The sequence below is a fragment of the Anthonomus grandis genome, chromosome 3, assembly GCF_022605725.1.
Source record: "Anthonomus grandis grandis chromosome 3, icAntGran1.3, whole genome shotgun sequence".
Classification (NCBI taxonomy): domain Eukaryota; kingdom Metazoa; phylum Arthropoda; class Insecta; order Coleoptera; family Curculionidae; genus Anthonomus; species Anthonomus grandis.
In genome coordinates this window covers 46,579,144-46,601,756 of record NC_065548.1, presented here as the reverse complement: position 1 = coordinate 46,601,756, position 22,613 = coordinate 46,579,144, and the positions used below count along the sequence as shown (strand labels likewise).

Sequence of the window (22,613 nt, the reverse complement as noted above, 5' to 3'; positions counted from 1 at the left end):
CTGGTTGTAAATGGGAGACCAAATGAGGGAGTTGTAGTCCAGCCTGGATCTAACAAATGCATAGCCTGTTCAAAGTGCACCAATGGTGTACAGTATTGATGTTCTCTTGCAGTTGACTACAATCAGCTATAGAATCCACCCTATGGAAAAGCTTTAGGTCATCAGCATATGCTAACCGAAAGCAATTGATGGTGGAGATCAAGTCATTAGCGAAAACGTTAAAGAGAAGGGGGACCGAGTGAGAGGAAAAATGACCTGAGCAATTCCAGAGGTGGGTTGAAAACAAGTAGATCTAAAGCCTTCGACCATTACAAACCAAGAGCAGTCAACTAAATATAACTCCTATTTAGGAGCTTTATCAAGCGACTGGAGAATCCAAAGTGGCGTTGAAGCTTATTTAATAGGATGAAGTGGTCAATCTGGTCAAAAGCCTTTGGAAAGTCTGTGTAGATAACATTGATTAGACCTCTATCATTACACAAACTAAGAAAAGAATGCTAGGTTTGTAGTACATGATCGACCAGAAACGAAGCCATGTTGATCGTTGGCCAGCATGGACTTAACCTTTGGAAAAACTAATTTATATAGAGCCAACTCGAATACCTTTGAGAAATTACACAAAATGGATATAGGGCGGTGATTCTCTATTGTTCCAGCATTGCCCTTTTTAAAGATAGGGCAAACTTCGGCTTGCTTCCAGATATTGGCAAAATACCAGTGTTAAGGATCAAATTAAAAATGTAGAGCAGAGAGTCTGTAAGTGCAGAACAGTCCCTAGCAAAAAAACTAGGAATTAGATGTGGGCCAGATTTGTTTTTGAGACACTTGCTAGTCGTTATAATGTCGGTAGCCGCGAGCACTCCTGAAATAATCTCCAAAAGCTGACACAATGCTGTCAGGCGTATTGCCAGGGATTTGAGACTGATTACGTTTGCTTCGAATAAAAGACCAAAATTCACTCTGATCGGAGGTTATTTTGTTCTCAATACTATAGATGTATATTTTGTAGGGTTGTGCAGTTAGAGCTTTAATTGTCTTGCGCAGAGATCTTAATATCTCTAGGTGATGATTAGACTTGGAAATCTTAAAATCACGAGATGCTCCTTCCTTTTTATATATATTACGAATAATGTCCCCCCGAAAACCAGGGAGGGAAACGTCTTTTAACTTTTATCTTGAAGGGTACCGCTCTAGCGAAAGTCTTGTTCCGTATGTGGGATTATTTTAGTTTTCAGATAGAATTTCTTAATCCAATTTTTTAACGGCCCGTGGTTATTAAATAAGTTAACGTTCTTTTATAAATTATTGTTCCGAGAAAGCGAGCGCGGTACATTTATTGAAAGCGGCGGCGACTTTGACTAACGGTCTTGACGACTGGCGCGACGGTTTGTTTCGGGTTATGCAGCAGGTTTGATTTTTCAGTGTAAAGTGGGCTTTTGGGCGAGATTTTGGGTACAGGGGATCCTTTATCTAGTTTCGGGTTTTTAGCGAGGTGCGCTTTAACTCACGTCCAGTTGTTTTTATTTATTCTCATAGGCGAGAAATAAATATACTTACACTCACTTTACCGTTTGGTGAGGAGTTAAGCCGAGAAGCGGTTTAAGCATCTGTGGTGCGACCAACGTGTGGTCTCGCAACAAGGTACAGTGTTTTATTTAGTAGTATCGCCAAAACTGTTTTGCGCGTCTGAGTTTATCTGGTTTGGATTTACCTGTGACCTGTTGCCAAAATCTCACATTCAAATCATTGCTTGATTTTAAATATCTCTTTTATCTTATTAAATATCGTTTTGTTTAATTTCAATAAACGGACTTTTATTTAACGTTCCTGCAACCCCTAGACAACGACATAAAAACCTACACGTACATCATAAAAAACATCACATGCAGAGTTAACATCCTGCTGCACCATGACAGGCGACCAATCAGTATCTAATAGCAGCTGATACAATAGCGGAAAGTTAGCCTTCCTCAAATTAAATTCCTTTATTTCAGCTTTATTAAGGGGTAGGTTATTGAGAGAGGTATTATTATGTACTATTAATGTATTTGCTAAAATATTGACGATTCATTAAAATGTAGTTTTACAAGTAAATTCGAGTTTGTGACAGACACTCATATAATAATTTTCCAGGAGTCACAAGGAACTTATGCAGGCGAGTGACTTGGTAGAACAGAAACTTTAAAAAGTCAAAAAGAAAATCAGTGAAGCGAATAATTCTAGTATATAGGAGACATATAGAACATTATTGAGAGAATACTCTACCTAGACCGGAAAAGCAAAGTTTTATAAAGAAATTACAGTAGTGAACTAGAAAATAACCTAAAATACTAAACGGGAAAACTGGAAAGTTTCTGATAATCAGACTTTAAGTTAATTGAACGACATGCAAAAAAGTTTGGGAAACGCGTGGATACCTCGAAGAAAGAAGGTTTTCTTTTCTTTTCTATAGATCATGGTGAGGCTGCTATTAGTACTTAAGGAGACAATCACAGATCGACTATAATGGGCCTTAAATGAGACATTGCTTTGATGTCAGTTTTTCTTTCTCAAACATCAGTTTACTTAAATCAACAATAGTGCCATTTACCCGCTGGCTGAAATTAGAGAACCTCTAGGTCAGAAAGGAGTCCGGTAAAGTTAAAGGGACGTCTAAAAACTGATTTTTTTCTGAAAATTTTTACATAGAATGTTGAATGTGGTCAAAATATTCAAGATTTTTTTACATACGTTAAATACGTGATTATTGCCGGCTTGCACAAGGTTTTTTAGCTCTTTATTTTGCTATAATTAAAATATATATATATTGGGGCAATTTTGGATATTTTTGGGGGCTAACATTATAAATTTATAGGATTTTTTATCGCTTTGCACACCTATAATTACAAATTTTGCAATTTACATACACGAAAAATAAAACAACAACCCTATTGACAAAAATGGGAGTGGCTTCACTATGTCCTCAGTAGTATTTTTTGGTTTTGTCTGGAACACTTTTTATTTGGATGGGTTGACTGTGGACTCAATTTTAGATAATAAAGGCATAAGCTAAACATGGTCAATGTGCTTAGAAAATTTTTCATAAACAATTGAATTGCCAGAAACCTCTAAACTTTTAAAAGGGCAAACTATGAACATTGGTAGGGCTTCAGGTGTGACACATAATAATTATTTCACATCTGAATAAAAATATTGTGTAGCCATTGGCGAACAGGAAGAACATAGTGAGGAGGAGGGCCTTCTTGCTGGAAATATATTTCAGACGACAAATTTCTAGATAAATGGATAGGGCGAAGGAGGCATATAGAATGGCCTGCTAGATCTCCTGATATAACGCCGTTCGACTTTTTTCTATAGGGTCATTTAAAAACTATTGTGTTTACTCCCCAACCTAAAAGTTTGGATGAACTTCGTCAACGCATCATCGACAGCTGCTATGATATCCCACAACATGTTTTTGAAAATGTCCGTCAGGAATTTGAACATCACCTATATCATGGTTTGGCCAAAAACGGGCAACATTTTGAACACTTATTGAAATAAAAACTGATATTTTCATGTTTTTGTTTTCTATCTGAACAAACTAAGATAAACTAGGATTTTTCTAATTTTCTCGAAAACGAATCGACCGATTTAAAAAAATCAAACGTCAAAATAAAAGACTTCGAAAGGCCTTTTAAACAAGCTATTACTCGATACCCCTTGCTATTTAAAATTTTTAAGAGGATGACCCTGGGGGGCAGAGGGTGAAACGGGGTAAAGTAATTTTAGGTTAGAAAGTTGTCCCCCTTGACAAACTTTTTGACGTATTTCGGCGTTTTTTTTTTTTAAATTGGTTTTCGATAAATCCGTGGTGGGAAATTTTTAAATGAACATCCTGTATGATCTAGTGCATGGCAGCGAAGTATTAGACAGGGTAAAATAGATAGTAAGGGGTGAGCACAATAAGTCTAAGATGCCGCCTCAAGGAGTCATGGGACCTCGCAGCGGAACGGAATCACAGTCCTAGTGATTTAATAATCGACATGCATCCCGATTCCGATCCATGAGTCAATTTTTGACAAAGCTAAGGATAACTCCAAGTGAAGTATTGAAAGCAAGAGCGCTGTCTGGCTTGCTAGTTATGAAGTTTTGCATTAATTGGCCGGCCAGATGATTGCGAGCCACAATAAAACTGCCCCTAAATCAAGATGGAACAGCATAAGCCAATGACTGCGTGGCTAAGGGAAAGCTTAGTCGTGACATTGCTGACGCTAAAAATCTAGCGCTATAGTAAAGCTTGGTTATACAAATTTCTAGAGAGACATCCAAACGTTAAACTTCGCACACCCGAACCAACATCACTTTTTTTTGTACAAAATTTTTTCTCTTAACTTTCTGACGTGCTTGAAAAATATAAAATACCGCCTGGGCGGATTTACAATGTCGATGAAACAGGTATAATGACAGTGCCAAAGAAAAGATCCAAATATTTATCGCTGCGCGGGAAAAGGCAAGTTGGCTGCATATCGTCCGCTGAACGCGGTGTTCTGGTTACGGTGGAAATTTGCATGAGTGCCACTGGTATATTTATGCCGCCTGCCTTTATTTTCCCAAGATCAAGAGCAAAACCAGAGCTGCTAGATGATGCTCCTCCTGGTAGTACAGCCTTCTTTCATTCATCAGGCTGGATGCAAAAAGAGATATTTTTAAAGTGGTTTAATCAATTTATTGACTTTTCAAAGGCCTCTACAGAACAACCTGTCCTGTTACTGTTAGACGGACATACAACCCACACAAAAAATATTGATGTAATAAGAAGAGCTATACTCTATTTCAGAAGTGTATAGAGCAATAAACTGGGGAATTCCGTTCTGTTTGGCTACATTTCGTGGTAGTTCATAGGTGCAGGTACTTATAATATTTATGAATTTAATTTTCACGGATTAAATACCTTTATTTTGAAAGAGATTAAATACTAAATAAATACTTTTAATCCTTTTGTATAGGTACCTATCTTTTAACGCGTTGTAACATGCAAAAATGGGGTCAGGTAATATATACAGACTATAAATACTTTTAAATCATATTTTAAACGTTAGTAGTCACTGCTACGCTGTAGTGTAATCACAATATTATTATCCCAATATTTAAAAAATGGAGGTATTTAGTCCAACGAAAAGATGTACTAAAAATTCTCCACTATCGCTGAGTGAAAAAGTTATTATTTTAAATGTACATGATTGCATAAAACACGATTACCCTAGTTTTACTGTGCAAGAAATTGTTGAAAAATGTTCTCGAATGAGTGGAATTGGAAAGTCCACCACTTTCAAATTGTTGCGGGAAAGAAAAGTAGCAGGTCAAGTGGAATCTCCCAAGCAAAAGCCAGGACGACCTACAAAAGTCCTTGATGAAAATCCTAAATGTATAATTCGAAGAAAAGTTCACTCTTTTTATTTTAAAAAGGAAATACCCACCCTAGACAAAATTTATTTAAATTTTAAATTTAAAAATTTATTTTTTTGGAGCTTGGCCGAGATGACAGTATTCCGTTGATAAGTAGAAAACTTTTATGGAAAACTTTAAAAAATATGGATTTTGCCTGAGAAAAGCATAACCGCAAAGTACTTTTACTGGAGAGCGACGAAATTGTTTGTTGGAGACGACAATACTTGAGAAGTATCAAGCAGTACCGCAGGGAGCAAAAGAAAGTTTTTTATCTTGGTGAGACGTGGATTAACGAAGGTTATATAGTCCAAAAAATGTGGCAAGACAAAAATATAACCAGTGCTCGCCAAGCTTTCATAGAAGGCCTGTCTACGGGTATTAAAGTACCTTCGGGAAAAGGAAAAAGACTTATAATCACACATATTGGAAGCGAAGAGGGTTTTTTAAAAGAAGGTCTGCTAACCTTTGAGTCGACTCGCACAGGAGATTACCATGAAGACATGAACTCAGACGTTTTCGAGGACTATTTTGGTGAAATGATAAAATTTCTTCCGGCTAATTCGGTGGTGGTTATGGATAACGCAAGCTATCATTCACGGCGAATAGAGAAGACGCCAACTTCAAGTTGGAGAAAGCAAGAAATTATCGATTGGCTGACTGCAAAAGGTATTGCGTTTGAAGCAAATTTGATAAAAAAAGAACTGCTGGCAATAGCAAACTTACACAAAACTCGTTTCATGAAATGCGCCGTGGAAGATATAGCCGAAAAATATAATATAACTGTACTGCGCTTACCGCCATATCATTGCGAACTAAATCCTATAGAACTGATATGGGCGCAGGTAAAAGGATTTGTAGCAAGATAAAACACGACTTTTAAAATGAAAGATGTTAAGCTACTGTTTGATCAAGCCATTACGGAAGCGACACCAGAGAATTGGCGAAAAGCAGTCCAGCATGTAATTAAGCAAGAGGACAAAATGTGGGATCTAGACAACCTCATCGATCAGACAGTCGATCCTTTAATTATAATGTCAAGAGGTGATGACAGTTCGTCAGATGACGAAGAAGACTACAATCTATTATAATTTAAAATTGTTATACACTGTTCAAAAAGTGCCAGATCCAAAAGTGACATTTTCAACTGTTTTACTCTACATATTATGTTCAATAAATTTGTGAAAAAAATATATTATTCCATTTAAACAAAAGTAACTTTCTAAAATAAAATAGCATTTAAGTACATTAATTATAAGGTAAAAAACAAGTCCCAGTTGCACGCCTTTGGCGAACCGTTTTCAATGTTTATCAGTGGGTAACAATGGGCAAAACTCATAAATTGACCCAAAACCGGGTGGCACTACCTGCAATCAACGAAAAGAAAGAATTTTACATTGAAACTAATACCCAACTAAGGTAGTGGCATAAAATATTGGTGGATCACCAGGTACCACTTTTGCATACCTAATGAGGTTTTATTGCTCTACACACTTCTGAAATAGAGTATAGAGAATGCGGTGTAATAATGCTATGCTTCCCACCGCATACAACACACCGGTTACAACCACTAGACGTTAGTTTTATGTCACCGGTTAGTACATTTTATACGTCAGAGGTTCAAAAATGGATGCAACAACACCCAGGTCGGCCAGTTACGATAACCCAAATTGGTAAGCTTTTCGGAAGCGCATACATGAAAGCTGCTAGCATCGAAACAGCTGTAAATGGGTTTAGAAAAACAGGCATTTAACCTTTTAATCCAGAAATCTTTGAAGACTGGATGTTTGAGCCAGCTGAAACTACAGATACACCTGTGCACAATCTTGCAGTTCCGATCGAAGAAAATAGGCGCCCTTCAGTACGTACACCATCACCAACTCCACAAGACCAAGTTACAAAGGAAGAAGAAATAGGGTGTGACATGGAAAATATTGAGAATTCTCCAAGAACATCGCCAGATCAGATCAGACCAGATTCTTCAACACCAGAGAAACCTCGCCAACCGCTTGCGGATAAGGAAACATTGCAGAATATCCCTCCTCCTATTTCCTGCAGAAACTTTTATGTAAATGCGACTCCCTCATGTTCGTACACTACCACCAATTTTCAAGTAACACTTGAACAAATAGTTCCAATTCCTCACGCCGAAAGAAAAGTAAATGCTAATGACAGGAGAAGAGGAAAAACGGCTGTGCTAACTTCAACACCGTACAAAGAAGAACTGGAAATATCTATGAAAAAGAAGCCCATTAAGAAACCCAAACTAAACCTAGAAGAAAATCAAAAAGTAAAGAATAATAAAGGAAAAAATAAAAATAATAAACCTGTCAACAAGCAAAAAAAACAAATGACAAAAAAAAAGAAAACTGACAGCAGTTTAGAGGAAGAGGAAGAAAATGATGAAAGTTGCATTTACTGTACAGAGCTATACTCGAAATCTAAAGCTGACGACGGTTGGGTTATGTGTCAGGACTGTCGACATTGGGCTCACGAAGCTTGCGCCGGAGTGGAGAATGATGATGGGCCGTACTCATGCGATTTTTGTCATGGCTAAATTAGTAACTTTAATGTTTATTTACTTTTAAGGATTTTATAAGACACTTATTTTGTTCTGTTTTTAACTTCATTAAATTAAAATTAACGATTAATATGATTTTTTAATTATTTTTAAACACCATCCCATTTTACCCGACCAGGTGGGCAAAACGGGATACTTTACATTTTTTTAAAAATATATTTTTTTCTATGTTATAATCAAGATAATAAAGAATAACAATAGTTAACCATAAAAGAGAGTCAATGAGGAAGTTCCAGGTAAAAAGTTATGGATATCATTAGCATAGTTAGTAAGTAATGGGTTAAAGCACTTTAGGTATCCCGTTTTACTCGCTTGGAATGGACCCTCAGGCTGCTTTCCTACGTAAACCTCCATATTGCAGGTGTAGAAAGTCTTGGCGTCTACCATAGCAAATATTTTTAGCCCATATTTATTGGGTTTGCTAGGTATATACTGCCTAAAGTTGCAATGCCCCCGAAATGCTTTTAGCTTCTCGTCTATTGTTAGCCATTCAAAAGGTGTATAGGCTGAATCAAAGTTACCAACAACTGTATCAAACACTGTCCGAATGGCGGCTAGCTTGTCAGTCTGTTTTCGTTCGTCTCTAGTTGCCAAATCATCAAAACGTAAATGATCTAGCAGAAATCGAAATCGACATTGGTACATCGTTAGTCGAAAAAGCTCGACGCCAGTACCATTCTGTGTCCATATTTCTTCAATATTAAGTCGATTAGATTTCAATACCCCAGATAAATAAAGCAATCCAATCAGTGCTTGTATTTCTAATATGTCCGTGTCTTTTGCATCTCTTTCACGTTGGTAATTGCTTCTACTCATGGCAATATGTCTGTTTGTATTTTCGACTATCGAATTCAGTACTTCGTCTGTAAAAAAAGCTTCCAAATGTCAATTTCTCTTTTTAGGTCTTTCGCAGGTCTTTTTACCCCTGGAATGTTTGGCCCACTCAGTTCCCTCTTTGCCAATAAATACAGGGTAATTTCCCCTAGCGACTTCATCAGTGGCTTTCGTCTCCGAAGTTTTTTGTTCGGTATCATTATCCAAATTTTGCCTTTCTAAATTGTCTTCTTCTCCATCATCTTCTTGGTTCTCAATATCACTCTTTGGCTCCTCATCATCTTCTTCCAAACATTCTTGCATGAGCTTTTGCAAACGAGCCTCCTCTCGACTCCAGGAGCACGCCATCTATAAAAGTGTACAAATAATAATAATCTATCTTAAATTTTAATAATAAAAGCTAACACTCACCATTGCACAACAAGTTTAACAAAAAAAAAACGCATAAAAATATTTAAATTGAACGCTCGCGCGCGGACTCATAGTCCGCAGTGGCTATAATTTGGCAATAAACGCACACACCAACGCACAAATGAGCACTGACTGTAGGAGAACCCGGTATAGAAAGATACTTAAGCTTTGTTTTGGTTCCGATTTTGGGATGATTCTAGAACTGCGCAGAACTCGTTGCGCCGTAAAGTAAAATCCGGAATCGCTCCCGTTTCAATTCTGCATGGTATGGAACCCGAACGCTTGACGCACTGACAGTAAACAGCTGACTCTGATTGTTTATTTACTAAGCACAACTTGTTTTGAAATTTTGAATATTGCTTATTGCTTTGGTTTTGGACCTTTTTAAAACTATTTTAAACATTAGGACTGGAATAAAAATGTCAATAGATTTAAAAAAAATCAATAGATAATTCTTAGGTTAAGTGAAATCTATCTACAAGAAAAACAATAAACATTAACAAAGCATAAAAAATAACTTATTTACTTCTTCTTCTTCTTCCTCTTCTTCTTCTCAAATTTGGTGAAGTCGAGTAAAATTGTAAGGATATATTTTTTGCGCATGTGCGAACTGCCTGATTCTGAATTGATCCCTACTCTCGAGCAGGGATTTTTGGACGATTCTAGGACAATTCTGAACCGGTCCAAAAAAAAACTAAAACACCAAACTTTCAATTCGGAATCAATTCTAATTTAACCAAAACGCATAAAACAATCTGCGCATGTGCAAAGCAATTCTAGGACGACTCTAACAGGAACCAAAACAAAGCTTTATTATTACAGCGCTGCGGGTTCTCGATTGTCGAAATTAACGACAAAATAAAATAGTTGCGGAGTGAGAGTCCGCGCGCGAGCTCCGGAAAGTTAATAATGCATTAATAAATATTTTAAAATCAGTCTCCTTGTAACTGATTTGCATACGTCCGCGCCCGCATAATATGTAACATTCCGCTTATGAATTTTGCACCGAATCACATTCCATATACGTGTTTGGCACCTCGCTGTCTATTGGTTGAATCATGACCGCGTACAGCAAAGAACCAATGGTAAAGCCCTAGGTGCCAAATACATATATGGAATGTTTAGATGCCACCGGTATTAGTGGACCGGTACTTAGTCAAAGTTTACTGAATAAAATACAAGTTGCTTCACTCGGCGAAAAACCTTTTATCGTTCGATCTCAAAGGCAGGCCGCCGAGCTCCTCGCCGACGGGGAACTAGCAAAAAATGTAAAGGGGAATTCTGGTAAAAGGTACCTATTATTTTACGAGTTTCGTCTAATTCGAACTGTAGGGGAAGACGGAGCACAATTTTATAATAACTTTATTATCTGGAATAAAATTATTATTTAATTTACCTACTTGGGAAAAATATGTATATTGATAATACTATAAATTATTTGTTTTTATAACCACCAAACTAAATAAATTTTACATTATCAAAGTTTACCTAATTCAAGAACTAAATGGTTAAATTTTTTTTGTTAATAATTAGGTACTTAGGTATCTTATTAAAGGTTGTTTTGGTACGACTGGTTTCATTAGGATTTATTTTTAAATCAAAGTCAAAAGTTTGTGTGAAAAAATGCATATATTACTGTTACTAAACTTAACAACTAAAGATAGACATAACTACCAAGCAATGACATGTTTGAATTTTAAATGATTGATTACTGCACTTTTTGACGTTTTTGTTATTTTGTCAGACTAATAATAGCATTACCAAAGACATTATAAGTAATAAACGTAATGTTTCATTCATAACTAGCCCAATAATGTGGAATTTTATTGTTTTAAAATTAGTAGTGAGAGAGAAAAGGATGGAGAAAGGATTGTGTAGTGTACAAATAATTTTCTATATCTATACGTGTTGTTTTCGTCGCTCTTGTGCAATTTTAAATAGAGGCGAAAAATGTTATTATATAATTAATTAACCGTAATATTTTTCATGTGACGACGCTGGTGGTAAAAATACAAAAGTCTTTTGCTGTTTAAACGTAAACAAATAAACTTACCGATGAAATTTGGATTTTAATGCTCTACTCTCTTTACTACACAAGAATGCACCATAATCGTTTATTTTGGCATTAATTTTCTCTAAAAAAGTACGAAAACATCAAAAAACTGATAAAACACACTCTAAACACAAAATACAGCCTAAGACTCAATAATTTAAAGCGTTTATTTGTTTTAATTCCTTGGCAACATCGCTCGAGATTCATTCATTCTCATTTATACATAAAAAACAGTCTTTTGCTTTGTCATTTAAAAAACGCGATTTCAATTCTGTTAATCGAAAAATAAAATCATTAAATCCTGGATTTATTGGCCAGTTTTTTGTGAAACGTTGAAGAGTGGACTTTGACGACAAACGACACACGGATGACATTTTTTTATAGGCTTTTGGTCCAACAAGGTATAAGCTCATAGCAAATTGTTTATATTCATTTATGTACCTGCTTCCCCGAGAAGACTTGTTCAGAAGAGATAGCTGACTCTTAAGGAATGCACAAGAATCTGCTGGGTAGTTGTCATCTAGGAATTTTTGAACATCGTCCAAAGTAATTCCTACTTCCAGGGATCTTTTTGCGTGAGAGCCTTCCTTTTCCAGAGTTTTAATTTCTTTTCTTAATTAAATTTTTCTTGGAGTCATTGCCGAAATCTTCATTGACGTTTGACAGAACTTATCTTGAAAGTAAAATTTATTTTAGATATACGATACCTGTTTTAATACAACATTAAAATTTAACTCAAAACAAGATCATAATAATTCAAAAAAATTTAAGGTAATGTTTTTTGTAATTTATTGAACTTTACCCAAACTGAAATAATAAAATCTAACAAAAAATATAGATTTTTTTACTCAGGAGCTAAAAAACTATTATAGGGGTAGCGTCGTATTCATTATTAAATTACTAGGTTTTTTTAAATTTTTTTAAATTTTACTTTAAGTAAAACATTTGAGTATAGTGCAAGTGTAATTGTTTTGCATAATATAAAAAAGTTCACAGTGCCGATTCTGTCACTTACCTGTATTATTACATACATCCGTCTGGACAGAAACATTAACCTGGATCGGAGTGTCAGTTTGCACGGAAGCGTCACTGAATTCCTTCCTTAATGTGTGACTTGCAATGATGTTAGAATTATCTGTGCCTGGAAAAATAGTACGTAAATTTGTAAATAATTCTGATTTCCCTATACACCAAAAAACTGCAAATATTAAAAGGTATCTTCTATAATACATATTGCCATTATAAGTGCACAAATTAGAAGAAAACATAAAACATATTTGTCGATACTCTGGTTAGGAACAATGTAAGAATTGCTTCGGGTCTAAGACGTTGATTTGAAGGGGACATAAAACTGCTCTCCGCAAAATGCAAGCTACAGATATTAACCCTTTTACAACATTGTTCCGGAGTAAGATCGGCATATCTATGTTTGCCAGTAAATCCCAAAATACCTTTCCAGAGTTGGCACCTATAATCCATTTTTTATATTAATTTAAAAAAAGAAACAGGAACCAGATCATAAAGTAACTAGGAATGCAATCATGAATTTAATAAACAACTAATTCCAATGTACTTACCTATTTTCATTTTTCGGACATCTAAAAAACATTAAACCACTTCCACGCTTTGTAAAACAACTGTCTACCGAACAATAAGTCGACATTTTAATATAATAGATTATAATAATTTGCCAGTCCACTGAGTCCACCCGGTACAACTAGTAATAAAACGCTCGCACATCAAAACGATTTAAACTCTACTCACTGTGTAACCCAACAGATTCGATTGTAGGAGTGTCGCCCGGCAAATGAAGTGAGGGGCGGTGAATAGGTAATTCGGCGCGTGGAGCCGAGTGAAGCAACTTGTATTTTATTCAGTAAACTTTGACTTAGTAGACACTGTAGGGATTAACTTTCTCAGCGCTGCTTACCTCTCTCTTGCGCTTGTCATGTTTATCCCGCAACGCTTCTTTCGTCGGTAAAGTAATGCTGCTGAAATAAAATCGATTCACAAAGTAGTAATCCGGGTGATGCGAGTCGACTCTGAGATATGGTGCCGTGGGATTGCTTACTGCTTTTATCTGAGTAGAATCATCACTGTTACACAGTCTATTTCGCGCAAATGACTGGGGGTGTAAACTTTTTTCTTAATCACAAGCTTTGCACTGCCGATAATCCTTGTTTTTAAATTTTTAGACCGTGCCAAACTTTATTGCTCAACTTATTGATCAACATAGCATAAGTCTTGGCCAATAAAAATCTTTGTGCCGTTCAAACAACTGCAAGTTTTTATTATTCTCTTTCTCAGTTTAAACTTTTAAATGGTCCCTAAAGAATTGGATCACAAAATCTACTAAACTTCCAGATTCTTTTAGGGAGGCCATTGCTGCCTCTAAGTCCCTTGCAACAGAATTATTAGAGGTTGATTTTATTATCGATAATAATTCAGTAGCGAATAAAGCAGCAAATAATATGGACCCGTTGACTCCACCAATAGTGCGGCTATCAAGAGACTCAGATGCGACTGATGGTCGCTATTTATTGGCCAGACTGAGAGACCCTTCCATCTTAAAACCTCTTAGGCTATTCCTTGCCTACCTGCATGATCAACCCTCCAGTGTGTGTTTTGAAGGACATACCAACACCAGCATCCGATTGGCACTTGCATCAGAGGGACTTCCTGGTGACGTGGACTCTTTGCGGAGGCTCTACTTTCGCTACCATGATGCCTATGGTATTGGTCCAACTGAAGTTAACGCAGATCTGTCAGCCTTTAGGTCCTTCTTCTCATCAGAAAAGCTGCTACGCCTTCAAAAAATCAGAGAGAGTCATAGCAATTATTATTCTGGTGGATCTCCCGCCAGGAATAAAATTTTTTAAATGACTTGACGCGAACAAAGGATCAAGCACCCTCTGAAATACTGGACAATGGCAAGCTTTGTATTTTCTTTCTAAATATTCAGTCCTTAAGACATAAAACTAATGATTTATTTCTTTTACTAGAAGAGCTTCATTTTCCAGAAATCGTTGCCATAACTGAACATTGGTTGCGTGTTGGTGAGCCTGTGATGGTGGATAATTACACTACAGTTGTCAAATTTGATAGAATAAATCTAACTCATGGAGGTACTGTGATATTATCTACTAGCAACGACTTTTCAATGGTAACCAGGTTCGATAATTTAGTTTCTGAAAAAATATTTGAATTTTCCATTGTCTACAATAATAATTTTGATCTTTACGTTGTTTGTATTTACAGAACACCTGATGCTGACGTAAATGTTTTTTTCCAAAAATTACTAAGCTTGCTTGAGTCTCTGCCGTTAAAAAGCAAACTCATTTTATGTGGCGACCTAAACATTGATTTTTCCAGTGTGTGTGCTGCTCAAGAATCTCTCCAGTCCATTTTCGACTCTTTTGGCTTAATCATGCACATTAAATCACCTACCAGAATAACTAAAACCAGCTCTAGTACAATAGATTATGTCGTATCTTCCTTTGAGCCAGATTTCGTCGATTGTACTGTCTTAAGCCCAGGTTTCTCAGACCATGAAGCAATGTTAACAAAGTTTTCCATAACTAAATCTAAAAGTAAAAATGTTCCACGCAAATTAGGCCGTATTTTCTCGGATAAAAATTTTTTACATTTTAGGCACCTTTGTCAATCAACTGACTGGAATATTCTCTCTGACGACGTTGATTCAGAATTCTCTAGATTTGTAAAAACGCTATCTAGTCTTTCTCACAAGTCCTTTCCTTTGAGACCTCTTAAAAAGAAGCAACATAACCCCTGGTCTACCCAAGGCTTGCGTACATCTGCTAAGAACATGCGCTTATTATCTCATCTTAAGAAATTTTCAGACAGCGCTTTTTTTCATGAGTACGTAAGACTTTACAAAAAGATTTATCAGAGAACTTTAAAAGCCGCCAAGGATATTTACTATAATAGGAGACTGGCTAAATCTAAAAATGTGGCTAAGGAAACATGGTCGATTGTTAATGCTTTGAGAAATAAGCCTTCTTTGTCGAATACTATCTCCACTTCATCTGAAAACCTTAATGATTATTTTGTAAATGTGGCAAATAATTTAATGAGTACCATAACTCTCTCCCATGATCCACTTTCATATCTTCCCATTGCAAATGAGAATTTCCACAGCTTCTTTTTTATGCCTGTAGTGTTACCAGAGCTTTGCAGTTCAATTAGGGAAATCAAAAACAAAGGCTCTTCTGGAATTGATGGACTTACTCTCAAAATGTTTTCAAATCTGCCCGAATGTATGTGTATCATCACGTATCATGTATGTCATCTTATTACGCTAATTAATCAGTCTTTTCAAAAAGGTGTTTTTCCTAACTGCCTTAAGTTGGCGATAATAATTCCACTACATAAAGGAGGAGACAAAGATCAGTCTTCCAACTATCGCCCTATCGCTCTTCTTCCCACACTTTCAAAAATTATTGAAAGATTGGTTAAAAAAAGACTTCAATCATTTTTGCTAAAATATAAAATACTTACTTCCCATCAATTTGGATTTTTAAATAACAAATGCACAAATGATGCTATGTTTTTCCTTTGTAATAATGTATACTCTAGTTTAAACAACCAACACTCTACAGCAACAATTTTCTGTGATTTTTCTAAAGCCTTTGATTGTGTTAATCATGACATCTTATTAAAAAAGTTGCAATATTACGGGTTCAGAGGAGCGCCTTTTGAATGGTTTAAGTCGTATCTCAGTAACAAAAGTCAAGCTGTGATAATTGATTCGACTATGTCTTCTTGCAAGTCAATACAAAGTGGAGTGCCTCAGGGTTCCGTACTTGGCCCTATTTTGTTTCTTATCTTCATTAATGACATTGTTAATCTAAATATTAACGGTAAAGTATGTCTATTTACTGATGATACTAGTTTTACCTGGAATAATCCGGATATTTCTACACTTCATAGAACCGTATCAAGTGATTTAACTACTATCAAATCATGGTGCGACTCTAATCTCCTTTGTCTCAACATTTTCAAAACTAAAATGTTGTCCTATAAAAATACCTTGCAATCTTTTGTACTTGGCAACGCAACAATTGACGAAGTTGATTCTGTAAAGTTTTTAGGACTAACTGTTGACAACTCGTTAAAATGGGACACACATATTGACTTTTTATCAAGAAAATTAAGTTCCGCTTGTTTTGCGTTAAGATCAATTTCTAAGGAGCTTAGCCTGTCTACTTCTAGAACAGTTTATTTTGCCCTTTTTGAATCGCACCTTCGATATGCCCTTCCATTCTGGGGTACATGTAGTGCAACTCAATTTGACCGTATTTTTAGACTACAAAAGAGAGCTTTACGTTATACACTGAGACTTAAGTACAGAAGTCATTGCCAGCATTTCTTCAAAACATTTCAAATATTAACTTTTCCATCTTTATTCATATTTGAGTCCGTTTGTCTAATACGCAAACACGGTTCAGCATCTGATAGGCCTTCCCATAGTTATCTACTTAGAAACACGGAACATGATCTATACCTGCCTACCCCACATTCAGAGTTGGTTAAAAGTTCCATATTATATAATGCAAAAAAAATGCACAATCATCTGCCATTGGAAATTAAATCCATCACATCTTTTTTTGCATTTCGTAAAGCATTAAAAGCATTCTTACTGAAGAGAGCTTTTTACACAGTTAACGATTTTTTCATCATATCATATCATTGATTTAAAATTTCGCACTAGCTTATTATGTATTTTTACTATCTGTACATGTTTAGGTATACTGCTTTGTGTAGTTAATTTAGGATTTTTTATAATTTTTTACTTTTTTAAAAAATTTTTTACATTTTTTTTTTAACGTAGAGAGATTTTTTAATGATCTTTTTTTTTGACATTGTATATATTAAATTGTATATTTTATAATAATATTTTGACTACTTACAATTTTTAAATTGTATTAATCTGTATATATTGTAGATAATCTATTCTATTTATTTATTTTTTTTTTTTTTTTAATTTAGTTTTGTTTGTATTTTTGTGTCTTTTTTGTTTTACAGCTTTGTCTACAAATTGTAACAATTTCTTGACAATAAAGCATTGATTGATTGATTGATTGAAGTCCAAATATTATAATATTATTTTTCCTAGTACGGCGCTCGAATTCAATACTCTTTTTCTCTAGTTGATCGCACCTGTTTGTTAGTGAATCTAATTGTTGTTGTTGCTCCTGAAATTTTGTTAAAAGATTTGAAACTCGTGCATCGATGTAAGTCTTTAGGCTGTTAGTAATTCGTTCCTCACTCTGGCTAGCGGAAACCTTGTTTACTTCCAGCAGTTTAATATAGAGGTCGTTATTATTCATTTCAGACGTATTACTTAACGCATTAAAATATTATGAGCTAGGTTAGATATGAAGCATATATAGGAATAGTATAATCAGTATCGTTGTAGTTGTGCTGAACGGTTGTGTTTTCGATCTACGCGTTTGCCGGTAATTGCTCAATTGTTTTGTTTTGTTTTGTTCGGTCTGTTTGGTTTTCCGAGGTTCACCGCACTCGTGTGTTTGTTTTTTTGACGTGCGTTTGTCTCGTGTATTTCAAAACTGACCTGCCATCCCTGGAACTTGGCCTTGTCCTGCCACTGAACTGAGTAGGTGGTTGCACTGAGCAAAGTTGCTGGGAATTTGTTTGGCATTTAAATAGTTTTGGTTTGGTCTGATTGGTATTTCTGGGTTCATCGCACTCGTGTGTTTATTTTTTCGAAGTGCGTTGGTTTTTCCTGTATTGCTGGACTGACCTGACTTCCCTGAAACTTTATCTTTGTTCTGCCACTGAACTGAGTAGGTGGTTGCACTGGGCCAGGCTGCTGGGAATTTATTTGGCGTTTTAAATTACATTTATTATTATCTGCTAAATTGAGTAGGTAGATCAATAATTTTATGTAAATTTATGTATTAAGTCATAAATCAATTTAATATTTTAATAGTACATGATGTCTCGCAGTTTTAAGTGTTGTAAAAATAGGCTCTTTTTAAATTATATTTGTATAGTCTGCAACTCTGTTTTTTATATAAGTTGTTTGGAAAGAATGACAGAAGTGGTAAAAATAGTTTAGAGTTTACAAAATTTTATGTTCAGAGCAATGTCAAAATAGTCACAATAAAAGAGAGAGTGAAAATAGGACATATGACGAAAAAATTAAACATTTGCTAAAGGAACTGGAAGGAAAGGGTATTTAGAGAGACTGCGTAGAAATAGTCAAATATTTGAGAACGAGGTTTCACAGGCAGAAGCTAATTTTTCTTTGCATATTGCAACTTTAAATGAACAAAATAATGGGTTAAAGAATGAAATTCAGAATCTAAAAACTAAAGAGAAAGAAGTACAGCTACAAGTGGATTCATATACTAGGGTAAATGAGGAACTTTCAGAGAAGATAAAAGAGCTAAGTGATCTTAATCAAAATTTGACTAATACCATTACAATGCTTGAAAAGGAAACTGAATATCACAAAAACAAGATTAAGAGTATGCAGACAGAGATTGAAAGCTTAAATTGTATTAATACGTACATGTTAACATCAATTAAAACTCTTGAGGCAGAGAAGGATATCCTGTCTCTAAATAGAAATGCTAGTAACTTAAAAGATTTGACGACTACAAATCTTCAATCAAAATCTACAAACTGCTTAGCAAAAGCGCATTTCATCCCACGAGCAAAATCAAATGTACTAATTTATGGTGATTCTAGTGCTAGAGGTTTCTCTTCTCTTCTCTCAGGTATTCTGAGCTCGTCATACAAGACCTGTGGTTATGTGTTTAGTAATGTTACAGCCCAGACCTTATGTAATTATGCGTTTCCGCTAATTCTTAACTATACGAAGAATGATGTTGTTGTTGTTTGTCTTGAGTTTTCTTGTACATTGCCATCTTTTTCCCAAATAAAATCAATGCTATCAATGGGCAGGATAACTAATGTAATTGTTTGTATTAAATGCAATTTTAATAAGTGCTCAAAAAGCAGATATTACAATACAATTCATTTTATGAATTCTTTCATCTGTAACCGTAACTTTTCTGTGAGAATAATTACTGATGTCAGACAAAATTTTAGGTATCGCCACTCTGCCAAATCTATGTGCAAACTTTTATCTTTATATGTTAAAAATACTTTTCTGTCATCCAAATTAGTATTAGCATCATAAGGTATTAGCAATAGTGGGATAATCAGCGATATACCCTTGATCGAAGGTAGGTCTTCGGTTACGCCTCAACTAGACCAATTTATAGACACCCTTGCTATTGGATCTTCTTTTTTAATAGAAACTCCCACCATAAGTCGCAAGTTAGCGAATTGGAACTATTTTTAGAATCGGTTAACTTTCCTAGTGTGTTAATTCTTGTTGAACACTGGTTGAGGTCTGACGAGCCTATTCATATCCCTGGTTATGTACTAATTTCCAAATTTTCACGCAAGCAATATACACATGGTGGTACTCTTATTATGTTAGAGAAAGCTTTTTTAACTAAATTTGTGTTTATTTCTATAGACAGATTTAATCATCTATTGATTAAAAAGGTGTGCGAGTTTTCTATTGTATTTAGCAGTAAGTTAAATTTGTATATTTTAGGATTGTATCGATCTCCATCTGGTAATTTAGATTTGTTTTTAGAAAAGTTGGAGATCCTCTTAAGTGAAATTTCGGTTAATGCGATGTTGATTCTGACTGGCGATCTTAATGTAAATTTTTTAGACAAATCTAATAGATCAAATCGAATGCTTTTTAATCTGTTAAACTCATTTAATTTTAAGATGCACGTGGATCAGCCAACCCGGATTTCAGCATTTTCTTCCTCACTGATAGATTACTTCTGCACGAATTTTAACCAACACGAAAATCAGTGTACAACAATCAATGCCGGTTTGTCTGACCATGAGGCAATAGTGGGATTAGTAAAGCTTAATAGTGCAGCTAATGAGAATAAGTTTGCACGCGATAGACTTCATACTAGAGCTAATTTCCGCAAATTCTCCTTGCTTTGCAATATGTCAACTTGGAATAATGTATTGACTACTGTTAACCCACTGCATAGCTTTCATCAAATAGTATTAAACAATTTTAACACTGCTTTTCCTGTTGTCAATATTAAGAAACGAAATAGAAAACCTTGGTATACTAAGGGTTTACGAGTATCTGGGAAAAATATGCGCTCTCTTTTTTACATTAGGAAATACGCTATGAACAATGCAATATTTTTAAATCATTATAACAGAATCCGCAAGATTTACAGAAACTCAATCAAAATGGCTAAGTGGACCTACTTTCAAAGGAGGATAAATAATTCCTCCAACAGAGCAAAAGAGTCTTGAAAGATTTTAAATGAGCTAACGGGCAAAAATAATGTCTTGGTTATTCCAAGTACCTTAGATTCCAATGTCCTCAATTCCTTCTACTGTGATATTGCTAGTAACCTTGCAGCCAATATCTCACAAAAAATAGATGTCCCCACAAGTGTAGAAGAGCTTAAACAGTTAATGGTTAATATTAAGAATAAGAGTTCATCAGGTTGGGATGGGCTTTCTCTTAAAATATTTTCTGCTTTACCTCTTGTTGCTTTGCAAGTCTTGGCCAAGTCAATTAACTTTTCATTTATGTCTGGAGTTTTCCCAGAGTACTTAAAAAGAGCAATGATTGTTCCTCTTTACAAGGGTGGCGATCGCGACTGTCGTTCTAACTTTAGACCTATAACGTTATTGCCTACTTTAGCCAAGATAGTGGAACGGCTCGTTAAGGTGAGGATGGTTTCATTTTTAAATAGGTTTGGCCTATTGAGTCTTCAGCAGTTTGGCTTTCGTGAGTCTGTGAGCACAAATGATGCTATCTTTAGCTTTCTAGAGCACCTGTACAACCGACTGAATGTTGGTGAAGTTGCAGCAGCGGTATTCTGTGACTTGTCCAAGGCATTTGACTGGGTGAGTCACAGAGTGCTGCTGATGAAACTGGAGCTCTATGGTTTCAGAGGAACTGCCCTTGAGTGGTTTCGTTCCTACTTATCAAATCGTGTCCAGTCTGTCAAATTTAATGGTGGTATCTCTAAGGAACTTAATATAAATGTGGGAGTTCCGCAAGGATCAGTACTTGGTCCTTTACTTTTTCTCATTTATGTGAACGATCTGCCACAACTGCAGGTAACTGGCAAATTTACATTGTTTGCCGATGATACCACCATCCTCTGGCCCGACTCTGATGTTTCTCAAATGGAGGCCAATATACGTGCAGATTTGTTAAAAATAAAAGACTGGTGTGATGCAAATTGTTTGACATTTAATGTTTCCAAAACAAATATCCTTAATTTTAAATGTAATACAAATGATATATGTTTGAATAATGAAGCCATCACCATGCCACCGTTCAGTAAGTTTTTGGGTCTTTCCATAGACAAGTTCCTTAAATTTGAAGACCATATTGTGAATGTATGTAGAAAAGTCTCATCAGGCTGCTACGCCCTAAGGGTTATTGCCACCAGTCTTAATTTCTCCATCGCCAGATCTGCATACTTCGCGATTATCGAGTCGCACCTTCGATATGGAATTTGCTTTTGGGGTTCATGTTCAAATTCACTTTTTAGTTCAATGTTTGTACTCCAGAAAAGGGCCATTTGGTATCTATGTGGGGCCAAGCCTCGTGACTCATGTCGCCCGCTTTTTGTAAGTCATAATATTTTAACCCTGTGTTGTATCTTTATTTTGGAAACAGTTTGCTTAGTTTTTAGAAAATATAAACAGGAACTCCACTTAGGAAGCCACTATAATACGCGACAAAATTATTTGATGAGGCTGCCCATTCCTTATTTTGAACTTGTCCGTAGCTCTATCATATATGGAGGTAGAAAGCTGTTTAATAAACTTCCACTAGAAATAAGACAACTTAAGACTGAAAAAAGCCTACGTACAAGGACGAAAATATTTCTTGCTAGTAAAGCGTACTATAGTTTAGGTGAATTTTTTAATGATTAGCATTTAAGTATTTTTCAAAGTTTTATATAATTTTATTTTATTTTAAATTAGTTTCTCGTTTTTATTCATTTAATGTACAGTCTATTGGCTTTGTCTACAACTTCTATGTTTATATTGACAATAAAGCATTTTTGAGTTTGAGTTTGAGTTTGAGAAATCATAGGAAATATAAATAAGGAGGAAATATCATAAAGGACTCACGCTTCTCGCCCAGGGACTTATCAGTGCTTTTGAGTTGACATATACACAGGTAGTCCTGGTATAAAATTGGGTTACATTAAGGAAAGACAAACGGACTGAGTA

At 35.4% G+C, this 22,613-nt stretch overlaps 1 protein-coding gene and 1 long non-coding RNA gene across 3 annotated transcripts in view; both read right to left on the bottom strand.

The window, feature by feature from the left end:
- The window catches only part of LOC126734220 (anoctamin-3-like), a 151,599-nt gene that overhangs the window by 67,922 nt on the left and 61,064 nt on the right, over positions 1-22,613 (bottom strand). The gene's annotated exons all lie outside the window — the stretch shown is intronic.
- On the bottom strand, positions 11,072-13,273 carry LOC126734224 (uncharacterized). The gene is made up of 3 exons (XR_007660014.1): positions 12,322-13,273; positions 11,748-11,979; positions 11,072-11,388 (listed from the first exon to the last, which is right to left on the bottom strand). It is a non-coding gene; the product is annotated as an uncharacterized LOC126734224 (long non-coding RNA).